General features: G+C 42.6%; 1 protein-coding gene across 2 annotated transcripts in view; it reads left to right on the top strand.

Moving 5' to 3' along the window:
* Window positions 1-16,360, top strand: part of LPAR1 (lysophosphatidic acid receptor 1) — a 258,209-nt gene that overhangs the window by 62,473 nt on the left and 179,376 nt on the right. Inside the window, exon 2 of one of the 2 annotated variants that reach the window (XM_075316188.1) lies at window positions 4,494-4,553. The exons of the other annotated variant lie outside the window; for it this stretch is intronic. The gene's annotated coding sequence lies outside the window, so the exon portion shown is untranslated. The remainder of the gene's footprint in view (window positions 1-4,493; window positions 4,554-16,360) is intronic. 2 annotated transcript variants of the gene reach the window in all.

Below are 16,360 nucleotides of genomic sequence, written 5' to 3'. Positions count from 1 at the left end.
AGTGATGGCAAGGCTGTTCCACTTTGGTTAAAAGGAAATGCTGGCACCCGCGTTGATCAGCTGCTTTCAGTGTCGGCGGCGACTGCAGGCAGCCAGAAATGATCAGTTCAATACTGCACATCCGCCTGCTATGGATTTGAATATGAATATATATATATATATATATATATATATATATATACACAGTACAGACCAAAAGGTTGGACACACATTCTCATTCAAGGAGTTTTCTTTATTTACATGACTCTGAAAATTGTAGATTCACATTGAAGGCATCAAAACTTTGGATTAAGACACGTGTAATATAAAAACTTAACAAAAAAGTGTGAAACAACTGAAAATATGTCTTATATTCTAGGTTCTTCAAAGTAGCCACCTTTTGCTTTGATTACTGCTTTGCACACTTTCGGCATTCTCTTGATGAGCTTCAAGAGGTAGTCATCGGAAATGGTTTTCCAACAGTCTTGAAGGAGTTCCCAGGAGTTCCAAGAGATGCTTAGCACTTGTTGGCTCTTTTGCCTTCACTCTGCAGTCCAGCTCACCCCCAAACCATCTCGATTGGGTTCAGGTCTGGTGACTGTAGAGGCCAGGTCATCCAGCCCTTACACAGCCTGGAGATGTGTTTATGTGTGGATTAGCATGCCGCTGCAAGATGCTGTGGTAGCCATTCTGGTTCAGTATGCCTTCAATTTTGAATAAATCCCCAACAGTGTCACCAGCAAAGCACCTCCATACCATCACACCTCCTTCTCCATGCTTCACGGTTGCAACCAAGCATTTAGAGTCCATCCGTTCACCTTTTCTGCGTCGCACAAAGACACGATGGTTAGATCCAAAGATCTCAAATTTGGACTTATCAGACCAAAGCACAGATTTCCACTGGTCTAATGTCCATTCCTTGTGTTCTTTAGCCCAAACAAGTCTCTTCTGTTTGTTGCCTGTCATTTGCAGGGGTTTCCTAGCAGCTATTTTACCATGAATGCCTGCTGCACAAAGTCTCCTCTTAACAGTTGTTCTAGAGATGTGTCTGCTGCTAGAACTCTGTGTGGCATTGACCTGGTCTCTAATCTGAGCTGCTGTTAACCTGCGATTTCTTAGGCTGGTGACTCAGATAAACTTATCCTCTGCAGCAGAGTTGACTCTTGGTCTTCCTTTCCTGGGGCGGTCCTCATGTGAGCCAGTTTCTTTGTAGCGTTTGAAGGTTTTTGCCACTGCACTTGGGAAAACTTTCAAAGTTTTCCCAATTTTTCAGACTGACTGACCTTCATTTGTTAAAGTAATGATGGCAACTCGTTTTTCTTTACTTAGCTGCTTTTTTCTTGCCATAATACAAATTCTAACAGTCTATTCAGTAGAACTATCAGCTGTGTACCCACCAGACTTCTGCACAACACAACTGATAGTTCCAACCCAATTTAGAAGGCAAGAAATCCCACTTATTAAGCCTGACAGGGCACATCTGTGAAGTGAAAACCATTTCCGGTGACTATCTCCTGAAGCTCATCAACAGAATGCCAAGAGAGTGCAAAGCAGTAATCAAAGCAAAAGGTGGCTACTTTGAAGAACCTAGAATATAAGACATATTTTCAGTTCTTTCACAACTTTTTGTTAAGTATTTCATTCCACATGTGGTAATTCATAGTTTTGATGCCTCCAATGTGAATCTACAATTTTCAGAGTCATGAAAATAAAGAAAACTCTTTGAATGAGAAGCGGTGTCCAAACGTTTGGTCTGTACTAATATATATATATATATATATATATATACAGTTAGGTCCAGAAATATTTGGACAGTGACACAATTTTCGCGAGTTGGGCTCTGCATGCCACCACATTGGATTTGAAATGAAACCTCTATAACAGAATTCAAGTGCAGATTGTAACGTTTAATTTGAAGGTTTGAACAAAAATATCTGATAGAAATTGTAGGAATTGTACACATTTCTTTACAAACACTCCACATTTTAGGAGGTCAAAAGTAATTGGACAAATAAACCAAACCCAAACAAAATATTTTTATTTTCAATATTTTGTTGCGAATCCTTTGGAGGCAATCACTGCCTTCAGTCTGGAACCCATGGACATCACCAAACGCTGGGTTTCCTCCTTCTTAATGCTTTGCCAGGCCTTTACAGCCGCAGCCTTCAGGTCTTGCTTGTTTGTGGGTCTTTCCGTCTTAAGTCTGGATTTGAGCAAGTGAAATGCATGCTCAATTGGGTTAAGATCTGGTGATTGACTTGGCCATTGCAGAATGTTCCACTTTTTTGCACTCATGAACTCCTGGGTAGCTTTGGCTGTATGCTTGGGGTCATTGTCCATCTGTACTATGAAGTGCCGTCCGATCAACTTTGCGGCATTTGGCTGAATCTGGGCTGAAAGTATATCCCGGTACACTTCAGAATTCTTCCGGCTACTCTTGTCTGCTGTTATGTCATCAATAAACACAAGTGACCCAGTGCCATTGAAAGCCATGCATGCCCATGCCATCACGTTGCCTCCACCATGTTTTACAGAGGATGTGGTGTGCCTTGGATCATGTGCCATTCCCTTTCTTCTCCAAACTTTTTTCTTCCCATCATTCTGGTACAGGTTGATCTTTGTCTCATCTGTCCATAGAATACTTTTCCAGAACTGAGCTGGCTTCATGAGGTGTTTTTCAGCAAATTTAACTCTGGCCTGTCTATTTTTGGAATTGATGAATGGTTTGCATCTAGATGTGAACCCTTTGTATTTACTTTCATGGAGTCTTCTCTTTACTGTTGACTTAGAGACAGATACACCTACTTCACTGAGAGTGTTCTGGACTTCAGTTGATGTTGTGAATGGTTTCTTCTTCACCAAAGAAAGTATGCGGCGATCATCCACCACTGTTGTCATCCGTGGACGCCCAGGCCTTTTTGAGTTCCCAAGCTCACCAGTCAATTCTTTTTTTCTCAGAATGCACCCGACTGTTGATTTTGCTACTCCAAGCATGTCTGCTATCTCTCTGATGGATTTTTTCTTTTTTTTCAGCCTCAGGAGGTTCTGCTTCACCTCAATTGAGAGTTCCTTAGACCGCATGTTGTCTGGTCACAGCAACAGCTTCCAAATGCAAAACCACACACCTGTAATCAACCCCAGACCTTTTAACTACTTCATTGATTACAGGTTAACGAGGGAGACGCCTTCAGAGTTAATTGCAGCCCTTAGAGTCCCTTGTCCAATTACTTTTGGTCCCTTGAAAAAGAGGAGGCTATGCATTACAGAGCTATGATTCCTAAACCCTTTCTCCGATTTGGATGTGAAAACTCTCATATTGCAGCTGGGAGTGTGCACTTTCAGCCCATATTATATATATAAATTGTATTTCTGAACATGTTTTTGTAAACAGCTAAAATAACAAAACTTGTGTCACTGTCCAAATATTTCTGGACCTAACTGTATATATATATATATATATATATATATATATATATATAATGTATGTATATATGCAGCTAATCCAAAATCATGGTATTCTTTGTACATGTTTTGACACGGTTTGTATTCCATTATCTATTTATCATAAAATAGTACTGTTTTGTTTAGGCCAAATCGTTTTTTCTTCTTATGGAAAGCCAGAAAGTTGACGCAGCACTGTGTTTTCCATCTGTTTTCTCTTACTTTACTGTTGTATTGTAAGCAAAGTACACTGAAAATAAGGGAATAAAAATCACATAGCTCATTCCAATTGAACTTTCATTTATGTTATTTATGTTAAAGGGAATCTGTCACACTTTTGAGGGGTTTTTTGTTCTTAATATGGGCATGCAGGTTGTATACAGCTGAAATTAGTCATTCCTGTATGTCTCCTTGTTGATGGCTTGTTCTGTAAAAAAATATGATTATAGGTTTGCACTTCCAGGCTATGGGGTGTTCTCTGCTCGGAAGATAAGCCTGCTTCTAGTCTTCATTATACAGGATTCTTCCTCCCCTTCTCTTCAGTGTCCCTTTGACATTAGGTGCACGGTGAGAAATTGCCTGCCGTCTCTCCTCTGCAATGTTCCTCCCTCCGGTGAGCGCTGTCTTCATTTTGATGTGCGCAGGCTCTATACTTTTAAATGTCATAATAGAAACCACAGAAGGGCAGAACAGTGCAGAATGCGCATGCGTGGGACTTCTGGCGGCTCCACATCTGATGTCAAGGCACACTGAAGAGTTGGGGAGGAAAACTCTTGTATAATGAAGACCAGAGGCAGTCTTACCTTCAAAGCAGCGCACACCCCACAGCCTGGAAGACTAAAGCTATAAAAGATGCATTTTACTGTACAAGCCATCATCCAGGAGACATTACAAGTAATTTCAGCTGTATAAAACCTTTATGCTCATATTAATAACTGAAAATGCTCAAAAGGGTAACAGATTCCCTTTAATAAGTTAGCCAGCTATATTATTGGGATTTCACTATCTAATGTATACTGTGATACAAGCAGATAGATAATGGAAATAAATAGATTATCATATTTATGTTTTAGGACAGGTCACCTGGAAAGAAGAGTGGTAATCTATACAAGACCAATGTGGCAGCTCTAAATGTGAGTTACTATTTCTATTAATGTATTCACTACTATAAGCCATGTAAACACCAACAGTGTGATATGTACAGGTGTGCTTGGCCACTGAGCCACCAGGGACTAAGTGGTACTTTGCACGTTGTGACATCGCTACTGCGATATCGTCGGGGTCAAATCAAAAGTGCCGCACATCCGGTGCCAGTAATGACGTTCCAACGTGTAAAGCCTAGATGCACCGATAAACTATCACAAAAGCGGCGTAAATCGGTGATCTGTGTAGTGTCGGTCATTCCATAATTTCGCTGCAGCGACAGGTACGATGTTGTTCCTCGATCCTGCGGCAGCACACATCTCTGTGTATGAAGCCGCAGGAGCGAGGAACATCTCCTACCTGCCTCCACCGCCAATGCGGAAAGAAGGAGGTGGGCGGGATGTTTACGTCCCGCTCATCTATGCCCCTCCGCCTCTATTGGCCGCCTGCCGTGTGACGTCGCTGTGACGCCGCACGACCCGCCCCCTTAGGAAGGAGGCGGGTCGCCAGCCAGAGCGACGTCGCAGGGCAGGTAAGTGCGTGTGAAGCTGCCGTAGCGATAATGTTCGCTATGGCAGCTATCACAAGATATCGCATGTGCGACGGGGGCGGGTACTAGCGTGCTCAGCATCGCTATCATTGGCTAGCGATGTCGCAGCATGCAAAGTACCCCTAAGTGTTATCCTAGAGAATCACAACAAATGTATTCTTGGATCCTATATAAGACAGTTCTTAAGTGTGAATAAGAGAAGCTTTCTCTTGATACTTGCGTTCTAGACTAAATCAGCCATCAAGGAGGTAACTATTTTATTAAATGGTCAGAAAATGTATTCTTTATCATACTGCCATTAAAGGGGTTACTTGGGATTCATATATTGATGACCTATCCTTAGAACAGGTCACTAATATGAGATTGATGAAGGTCTGAAACTCAAATTCCCAGGGATCATCTATCTGTTCCATATGCCTGTGAGTGTAAGCAAGCACGGGCCGGGAAACCACAGCTCCATATGTTGTTTAGTGACTGCTACCGGCTGTCAGAACCACACCCAACTCATATGGATGACTTTTCCTAGGAATATCTTATCGAGATGTGAGTCTTGGACAGCCCCTTTAAGTAAATAAAATGTAATGTAATTTGGTTTTTATGACCATAGGGAAGGTAGCCCTTTTGATGGTTAGATTTTGAGATTATTACTAGATTATTATTATTATTACTAGATTTCCAGTCTACAGAAAAGAAATACAATTTAGTTACTTAGTTACATAGTTACTTAGGTTGAAAAAAGACCTCAGTCCATCTAGTTCAACCTTCCTCCACCAGTTCTACATTTTGGTCACTAAATCATTTATAACCAACAATGTTGTGTGTACTGAGGAAATCATCCAGCCCTTTTTTAAAAGCTGTTATAGTATCTGCCATTACTACCTCTTGTGGTAGTGTATTCCACAGTCTGACTGCTCTAACTGTAAAGAACCCTTTCCTATTTAGCTGCCGGAATCACTTTTCTTCCACTCGCAGTGAGTGCCCCCTGGTCCTTAGTATTGTCTGTATTTTGATCTGTAAAATAAAATATTAGAGATATATCAGAGATCTTTTTATTATTACTATTTTTTATTATGCATAGTTTATATAGCGTCATCATATTCTGTAGCACTTTTCAGGCATCATCATGATGCTGTTCTCCTCAAGTTTAATGTCCTCCCCAGAGCATAATAAACATAACATTTAAAATATACATATACTAACCTCTCCGCTCACCCCTCTCCAGCTCTTCTGCTCCTCACTGTCACCTGTCCAGTCCTCACGACATCTTCTCCTCACCGTTGTAAATGCTGAAAGCCTCTGACACTAGAGGCTGGGACTTCTTACTCAGATGAGGCGTGCAAAACATCATGACATCACGATGTGCACTGTGACCTTGTCCGCGCATGCACAGAACCTTCTTGGGCCTGATCAGAGCTAGAAATCCCAGCCTAGTGTGAAAGGTCTGAAGATTCCAGCACTCGCAGCAACAATCATTTGATGCAATGAAGACCAGACGGGTGACGTAGAGGGGCAGAGAGGTTGTAGAGGTGAGTGGTAAGGTAAATATAAGTTGGGTTTTTTTGTAACCTTTTGCTGGCTCTCTGCGGTTTAGAATAAAATAATTTCATTACAATTCATTGCTATATCCAGAGCTATATTCTTCTATAATTATCTACCTTGAAATATTAACAAGTACATGTGAATCTGTAATAGATCTGTAGGCACTCAATTTTTTATTTCTAAAAAAGCTTTCCAGGTATGTGGCCTTTTGTGCTGTCATAGATAAGTTACCTACAACAGTCTTCAGGAACCTGTTACCCCCACTTTTACAACCTATTAATAAATCTGCCCGGATATACTGTATATATATATATATCAGCATAGAGTTAGGAAAGGAAACCACACGAGTGCAAGTTAGACTAGTTCTCAAATCTGACGTGACATGTATGTGTGAAGAGTCAGCCCAGTGTCTTCTCTGTGGTTAGTGAATGTCCACTTATATCTTTCACACTGGTGACTCAGAAATGTGTCAGTTTATATATTGGGTTTTGTTGTCAAGCAAGACAATATGCTGAATGGCTTTTTCTGAAATCTTTTATAAACTTAGCAATATTTCTTTACTACCACAGCAAAATAATCATTTGCCAACCACTGATTTAGCTGAATATTTCTATAATATCTGTTGTAATAGCCGGCATTGTGATCCAGTGTAGGTGCATTTTGATCTGCCCTGCTCAGGGCAGATCAAAGTAATGTTAGTGTGCATGCGCGGGTGGTCTGTAACCTTTCATCGTGCCTGCACATTACAGTACATTGATCTGCCCTGAGCAGAGCAGATCAAAATGAGCCTGCGCAGGACCGCAATGTCGGCCTGTGTGGATGACATAGGATGCGTCATGCACACAGGCCTCAGAAGAAGGAGGACGGAGATTGCAGCAGAGAAGAGGTGCTGGACCGGAGAGCAGCAACACCCATTGGACTGGAGAGCAGCGACACCCATTGGACCGGAGAACAGCGACACCGATTGGACTGGAGAGCAGCAACACCCATAGAACTGGAGAGCACCAACACCAATTGGACCGGAGAGCAGCAACACCCATTGGACCGGAGAGCAGCGACACCCATTGGACCGGACCGCTCTCCTAGGTGAGTATTATAAAGGTGTTTTTACGTTATACAGAGCAGCCTGGGCTCTTTTATACAGCATTCTATAATGCTGTATATAAGGGCTCACTGGTGGTGGCCGCAGCTTATAGGCCCCAAATCTGGTGACAGGTTCCCTTTAAACTGAACATTTGATTATTATTTATTTATTAAAGGGCACATGCCTCTTAGAAGGTTACGGGCATCACTTTGCTGTGCATGTGCCATCAAATAAAATCTAAGTGGTAAATAATAGCACCACCCCTTTCACTAACCCTCCTTTAAAGAAAAGTGCTATGAAAAGTAGTAAGTTGCAAATAATGGCGTACATCTGACACGCAATATAACTTGTAATGTTCCTACATCACAAAACTGGTTTATTGGTAAATCTGCCCCCTAGTTTTCCCTTTGTAAGTTGTCATTCTTACAAGACCACGGACAAATGTGCCTCAGTTTTTCCAGTTACTTATTATTTGGACTTTTAGAAAACACTTCACTCATTGTATAATCCCATTCATTATGTAATCATGAAAAAAAAAAATGGAACGTAATACACGGAACTCGAAAACTAATAGTTCTTGTCTTGAAACAATTAGCCCTTCCTGTTTTCATTCCATAAGCAGCAGGTCTCATAGTTTTATGGAAAATGTTCCAGAAAATGAGTGGCACGGATTGACGGCTAAATGATGTTTGTGCTGAGATACTGTATATACCAGACAAAATATCCCATATAATAAGGAACATTAAGATGAAGAATACTGAAATAGCAGACAATATACACTATATCACAAAAGTGAGTACACCCCTCACATTTTTGTAAATATTTTATTATACCTTTTCAATGGAGAACACTGAAGATATGACACTTTGGTACAATGTAAAGTAATCAGTGTACAGCTTGTATAACAGTGTAAATTTGGTGCCCTTAATTTGGAGATGTCAAAACCACTGGCAACCAAAGTCAATACACCTCGAAGTGAAAATATTTTGTGTGGCCACCATTATTTTAAAACATTGCTCTAACTCTCTTGGGCATGGAGTTCACTAGAGCCACTGGACTCTTCTTCACTCCATGACATGATGAGGCTGGTGGATGTTAGAGACCTTGTGCTCTTCTACCTACTGTTTGAGGATTGCATACAAGGAAAGGAAAAATCCAGCTCACCGATCAACTTTGCTGGTATATCCTGAAGTCCTGCGCATGGAATGGTCTGGCCACCAACAAATTTATAAGGAAAAGAGGAAAAATCCAGCGCTGAACAATTAAATTAAAAGTCCATTTTTTATTTATGAAAATATTAAAATCCAGCAAGTTAGGCTATATCGTCGGGAACCAACAGAACAACGTGTTTCGACGCTCAGGTCTTAATCATGTTCTGTACACAGCCGCTCCGGTCACTTCCACGCAGCAAATGAGGTGAGTAGCGCGATCAGCTGAGCTGTCACTGAGGTTACCCGCTGTCACTGGATCCAGTAACAGCGGGTAACCTCAGTGACAGCTCGGCTGATCGCACGGCTGTCTTCATTAGCTGCGTGGAGGTGACCGGAGCGGCGGTGTCTTCTGCAGCTCCGGTCACCTCCATGCAGCAGCGCAGGATGCGACGCTGGAGCATCCTGGATTCCGGCGGACATGGAGGGCTTTTTGGGGCTGATTAAAGTGGTGAACCAGGGTATATGTGTGTGTTTTTTATTTCTAATAAAGGATTTTTTTCTGGTGTGTGTGTTTATTTACTGTAATTTACAGATTAATCATGGAGGGTGTCTCATAGACGCCTGACATGATTAATCTAGGATTTAGTGGCAGCTATGGGCTGCCATTAACTCCTTATTACCCCGATTTGCCAAAGCACCAGGGCAAATCGGGAAGAGCCGGGTACAGCCCCAGAACTGTCGCATATAATGTATGCGGCAATTCTGGGCGGCTGCTGACTGATATTGTTAGGGTGGGGGGCTCCCCATAACGTGGAGCTCCCCATCCTGAGAATACCAGCCTTCAGCCGTATGGCTTTATCTGGCTGGCATTAAAATTGGGGGGGACCGCACGCCGTTTTTTTTAATTATTTAATTATTTATTTCACTGCACAGTATAGACACGCCCACCGGCTGCTGTGATTGGGTGCAGTAAGGCACCTGTCACTCAGCGTGGGGGCGTGTCTCACTGCAACCAATCATAGGCGCCGGTGGGCGGGGAAAGCAGAGAATAGGAGATTGTTTAATGAGCGGCCGGCTTTTTCAAAATAGTAAAAGCCGCCGCAGCAGTGTGAATGCCGTGCAGCGCCGCGCCGGTGATCGGGGAACGGTAAGTATGAGAGAGGGGGGGAAACTGACTGACAGACTGTGAGAGAGGGACAGAGAGACCGACAGAGAGACGGACTGACGGACTCAGGGAGATTGACCGACATACACAGAAATAGAAAGAATAGCCGACATCACTAGAAATAAAAACACCAAACGGACACGGACTATAGGTAGATGCATACGTGTTTACTAACGTGTGTGCACATACCCATAGACTTTCATTGTGTCCACGTGTGCGTGCTCCGTGCAGATAACGGACATGCATCCGTGCAAAACGCAAACACATATGGATCACGGACACGCACACACGGACATAATGAAATAACGCACGTGTGACCCCAATCATAGATTAACATTGGTGCACGTTTGGCCGTGTCTCCGGCATATACGGAAACGGACCAAACACGCACGTGTATCACGGACGTGTGAAGGGGGCCCTAGACAGATATGTGACGTTGCCGTCCACTTTCCCACATTATTTGCTCATTTCCAAACTAGTACATGGAAAATCCCAATCTAATACATTGAAATTGTTATCTGAGCTGTGAGCTGATGCTTATATTCAGTCTGTTTTGAGATATATTTGATGTTTTTATAGCTTTAGTTGCATTTTTTAGTGATGTGTTGAGGCCAAAAACATGTAGTTCTGTTACTTCAATTTTGTTTCACTTTACAGCGTTTATTAGACAGGTTAATCAACTTTGTAAGATCATTCTTTTATGGACAAAGCGAAACCAAATATGGTAATTTTTTTTTATTTATTTCTACATTTTTAAGCTGAGAACAATGGACTGATGGGATTTTTTTTATATTTTAAAAGCTTATTTTAATTTATTTCATTTTTTAGTGCCCTAAGGGGCACTTTGCACACTACGACATCGCAAGCCGATCCTGCGATGCCGAGCGTGATAGTCCCCGCCCCCGTCGCAGGTGCAATATCTAGTGATAGCTGCCATAGCAAACATTATCGCTACGGCAGCTTCATATGCACTCACCTGCCCTGCGATGTCGCTCTGGCCAGCGAACCGCCTCCTTATTAAGGGTGCGGGTCGTGCGGTGTCATAGCGATGTCACACGGCAGGCGGCCAATAGAAGTGGAGGGGCGGAGATGAGCGGGACGTAAATATCCCGCCCACCTCCGTCCTTCCGCATAGCCGGCGTGAGCCGCAGGACGCAGGTAAGGTGATGTTCCTCGCTCCTGCGGCTTCACACACAGCGATGTGTGCTGCTGCAGGAACAAGGAACAACATCGTAACATCGGTCCTTCCGAAATTATGGAAATGACCGACACTACACCGATGATACGATTTGGACATTTTTGCACTCGTTAATCGTATTAAAAAGGATTTACACACTACGATATCGACTGTGACGCCGGATGTGCGTCACTTTCGATTTGACCCCACTGACATCGCAGCTGCGATGTCGTAGTGTGCAAAACCCACCTAAGAGTACTTGAAGCTGCAGGTGATTGATCGCTTGTTCTATATACTGCAATCCTACTGTTTTGCAGTATATAGTCAAATGACATTATCTTATGAAGGCCAGCCAGAGCCTTTACAGTAGGATTATAAAGGCAACCATGGGGAGCTATGGAGAGGCCTTTAGTCCACTGGCACCTTTTAATTATGTTACGAAGAACCAATGCGAGCTGGTGCGTGTGAGCAATTGCGATTGTGCCATTTAAATGACGCTGCAATTGATTGACAGTGGCATTTAAATGGTTACACATTACCAGGCTACAGTCACCGCTGTTGCAGACAGATGCTGACTGTGTAACACAGGTGCAAACTCAGCTCTTGAGTCTGCTTCTTATTCAGGGATCTGGATGTAGGATGTACTAATTTGTCCTTTGTTAAGAGAGTATTAAAGGGAACCAATACTCCTAAAGTGTCTGTTTTAGCAATTTTCCCAAGAAATAACTTAAAGAGTTTTTCCACTACTTTTTTATTGATGGCCTATGCTTAGGAAAGCTCATCAATGTCTGATCCACTGGAGTCCAACACCCCTGTCGATTTTCGATGCCAACGAGGGAAGCTGGTGGCCAGAAATGCTCATGTTCCTAAGCTTTCCTGTCTACTGATACTGGCCGTGGCCAGATACTGCACATCCACCACCTATTGCTTTGAATGAGTGGTGGATGTACAATACCCGACCACAGCCACTATCAGAAGACGCGGTAGCTCCAGAACTAAATACCGTACTTCTGGCTGCTTGCTGTCGCCGCTGGCACCAAAAATGGCTGTTTGGCGGGGGTGTGGGATTAGAGATAGGTCTAAGGATAGGCCAAGAATGTAAAAGTAGGGAACAACCTCTTTAAATTCAACACTTTTTATCATAACTCTGCATTATATCTTTCCTCAGTTATTCCAGTTCCTAAATTTATAAAAAAAAAAATTGACAATGGGTGTTACCATTTCCATTGACCAAAAGATCTATCTCCACAGTTTGATTATGTTAACACTGATTAGAAAATGTTGGAGCGCATTGGGACTAGAGATGAGCGATCCTGATTGGCAAAGATCAGAAAATGTTAAAATCGTATGATATTTGGCCGGATCGAGATCAAACATCCAAATATTTACTACAAAAGTCGGCAATAAATCTTGCAAAGGATCAGTAATCAGTAAATGTTCGGTTGGTAAAAAACATCCTCTTGTTGCCCATCACAGCCATGTCAAGTATTGGCATGGTTGTGTACGACCACTGTAGAAGAAAAAAAAAAAAGAAGCAAAAGGGTTAAAGCAACACAGCTATAGAGAGTCTCCCTGCGGCTTCTGCGCTACTTCTGTGGCCAATAATTATTCCTCATCCATATTCACTGCTTTCCCTTTCTCCAGCACCTCTGATTGGCTATAGTCAGACCCCTCCCCATATAGTGTCTGTGGTTGGTTGGAATCACAGACACTGTTTGGGGATCTATTGTGGTATTAAATCATTAAATAAATGAATGAATGAATGAATGAATGAATAAATAAATAAAATTAGTGTAGGGTCCTCCATATATTGATACCAGCACAGATAAAGCCATGGCTACAGACTACAGCCCCCAGCCATGCGCGTATCTTGGCTGTGTATCAAAATAAAAGGAACCACATGTGGCTTTTTAAAAAAAATGATTTAAATAAATAATTTTTAAAAAAAAAGCATGCGATCCCTTTCAATTTTGATATCCAGCCAAGACAAAGCCTGACAGCTGGGGGCTGGAATTATCAGGCTGGAGAGACCCATGCTTATTGGGCCCCCTCAGCCTAAAAATAGTAGCTTGCAGCTTCATTAAAGGTGTCCATCCCAGCACTTTACCCGCTTTTCCTGATTGCCCTCGTGCTGTGGCAATTGGGTTAATAAGGGGTTAATGGCAGCCTACAGCTACCACTAAGCCCTAGATTAGTAATGGAGAGGGTCTATGAGACCCACCATTACTAATCTGTAAGTGAAAGGAAATAATCACAAACACCCATAAAATTCTTTATTTGAAAATAAAATATAAAAAATACCACCCTCTTTCACCAATTTAATAACCTCGAAAACACCCCTTAAGGTCAGATGTAATCCACACGAGATCCCACACCGATTCCAGCTCTGATAGATCTGAGAGCACAGCACGCAATCATGGAACAGGACCACACACTGTGAATTTCAGGAAAAGACTGAGCCACAGCAATAAGCAGTGATGTCACTCAGGTTAGTTGCGGTCACAGCTGGAGGATCCCACAGCCCTTCATCTGTGACTGCAGGTAACCTGACCTCAGGGGACCTGTGTGAGGTCACTGAGTTCACTGAGGTCCCCTGAGGTCAGGTTACCTGTGGTCACAGTTGGAGGGCCATGATAACCTCCAGCTGTGACCGCAACTAACCTGAGTGATGTCACTGCTTATCGCTGCGGCTCAGTCTCTGCCTTACGCTCACAGTGGGTGATCATGCTCTATGGCTGCATGTTGTGCCTTCAACAATGTAGCAGAGCTGTAATCATTTTGGGACCTCATAGTGTGGATTATGTTGGGTGTTTTGGGGGTTAATAAATTGGTGATAGAGGGTGGGTTTTTATTTATTTTTTTTAAATAAAGAATTTTTCTGTTTGTTACTTATAGGATTAGTGGTGTGGGGTCTCGTACACCTCTACCCATCACTAATCTAGGGATTAGTGGCAGCTCACAGCTGTCATTAATCCCTTATTACCCTAAATGCCACCGCACCAGGGCAATCGGGAAAAGCTGGGTAAAGTGTCGGGATGCAACAACCTTGGATGGCTGCAGGCTGATATTTTTAGGCTGGACGGGCCAATAAGCATGGGTCTCCAGAACCTGAGAATACCAGCACCCAGCTGTCGGGATTTATCTCAGCCGGGTATCAAATTTATTTATTTATTAAAATTTAAAAAAAGCCGCATACAGTTCTTATTTTGCTACACAGGCACGATAAGCACATGGCTGGGGGCTGCAGTGTGTAGCCGTGGCTTTAGCTGTGCTGGTATCAATACAGGGGGGACCCTACACCAATTTTATTTATTTATTTGATACCACGATAGATCTGCAGAGAAGGTCTGTGATCCCAGCCAATCACAGACTCTGTCTCAGAGGGTGGAGCCGTGGTCTAACGGCAGTCAATCCGAGATGCCGGTGGAAGGGGAAAGCAGTGAATTTGGATGAGGAATAATTATCGGACCTGGAAGTAGTGCTGCAGCAGCGGGGAGACTCGGTAAGTATGTACTGCTTTAAACCTTTTTTATTTTCTATCTTTTACAGTCACCTTACACCATTTTACAACACATCACTTTTGCCCCCCATTGAATTTAATGAGTTTGGATAGGATCGAGGATCGGATTGGCTAGGATTGCCGATCCAATTAGCAATCTCAGGCGGCATCGGCGATCCTGAACCGATCCAATCCTTGGCGGGATTGCTTATCTCTAATAAGGACACACTTCCAATTGGTAATACCCAGTTGTCAGTTAATTCAAAAACTTCCAGTGCAAAAAAGAACCAGAGGAACAGAGCAACACAGTCTTATAAGAAAATATTTTTCTGAATTGTTACATTATGGGAAATAAAATATTTCAGTAAAACACTTCCAAAGAGCACACAGGGCCCTTCAATACTATTTTATCAAGCATTTATACAGATCAAAAGACACATAAAGGGATATTGGCTATACCACTACAACAATCAGTTTTGTAGCTTTTGGTGTTTTTCAGAAACCACAACTATGGTCTACTTAACATTTTGAACCCTATGAAAAACAAATCCTGACTGTGCAAAAGTGATGCAAAACAGATGCGCTCAGATCCAATAGAAATAACTAGAATCTGTCAAAGGATTCATTCCTTACATTTTTTTTTTATAAATTATATGTCAAAACAACATCAAGAAGAAGGCTGAATGCAAAATGTAACAAATGGCCCAACATGAAGCACCTAAAAATAGACTTCTTAGGTATTTATTATATGGTGGTGCTTTTTATTTTGCAGATCTTTTTAATGCAGAAAACGTGGGCTAAGAATTTGTGTTGGAATTTTTATTGCAGTTCATTGTGAGATTCCATTATTATTTAGTAGTTACCCAATTTCCTTCATCCATAGTGTTTTTACCAGTAAGTATAAAATCCCTTTTAAGTTGACCAATTCCACTGTTTTAGAAGGTCCTTAGCTAGGGATATTGGGGCGCCGCTGAGTCAAAACTAAGGGGGCAGATGGGTGGGACACGATGGTAAGTGTGAGGCAAACCCTGGGATATGAAGATGAATTATGACTTCCAGTCATAATCGCTCTCATCACTCCATGGCAGTGCCCCCTCCCTTCTTGTTCTCAATGTCCACCATCTGGGAAGGTGTCACCTCCCACTTACACCTCCAACAGCCATCTCCTGTGATATGGAAATGAGATGATGTGGGAACAATGGACACAGGATGACTCCCTGCCGTGACCCTGTGGTAGGGGCTGCTATCTAATTAGCAAGGCTATGGAAGTATCCAGACAGAACGACTCCAGTAAAAAATGGTTCATATCTCGCAAGCCATATTTCCGATAAATATGGCAACCATAAAAATGGTGTCTCCGCATGCGGACGATGCTGGCACACCCTTTTTATGGGAGCAGGACCTGGGGAAATACCCCAGGCGTGATATCAGCCAATGGGGAACTAGTAGACAAGTCATGAGTCCTCTCGTTCCGTAGCTAAATTCATAGCTGTCACAATGAGAGCGTTGGCGTCCGCCTACGACGCTCCCAGGCAAAGTTATGGCCATATTCCATGTTGTGGATTTTGTCCATAACTCCAGCCAGGGGTGGAGCAGTGCTCCCTCTGAGGTCACTAAGGTAGGAGGGGACCT

The sequence above is a fragment of the Anomaloglossus baeobatrachus genome, chromosome 1 (assembly GCF_048569485.1).
Source record: "Anomaloglossus baeobatrachus isolate aAnoBae1 chromosome 1, aAnoBae1.hap1, whole genome shotgun sequence".
Taxonomy (NCBI): domain Eukaryota; kingdom Metazoa; phylum Chordata; class Amphibia; order Anura; family Aromobatidae; genus Anomaloglossus; species Anomaloglossus baeobatrachus.
The sequence above is the reverse complement of the archived record's forward strand: the minus strand, read 5'-3'. Positions and strand labels throughout refer to the sequence as shown.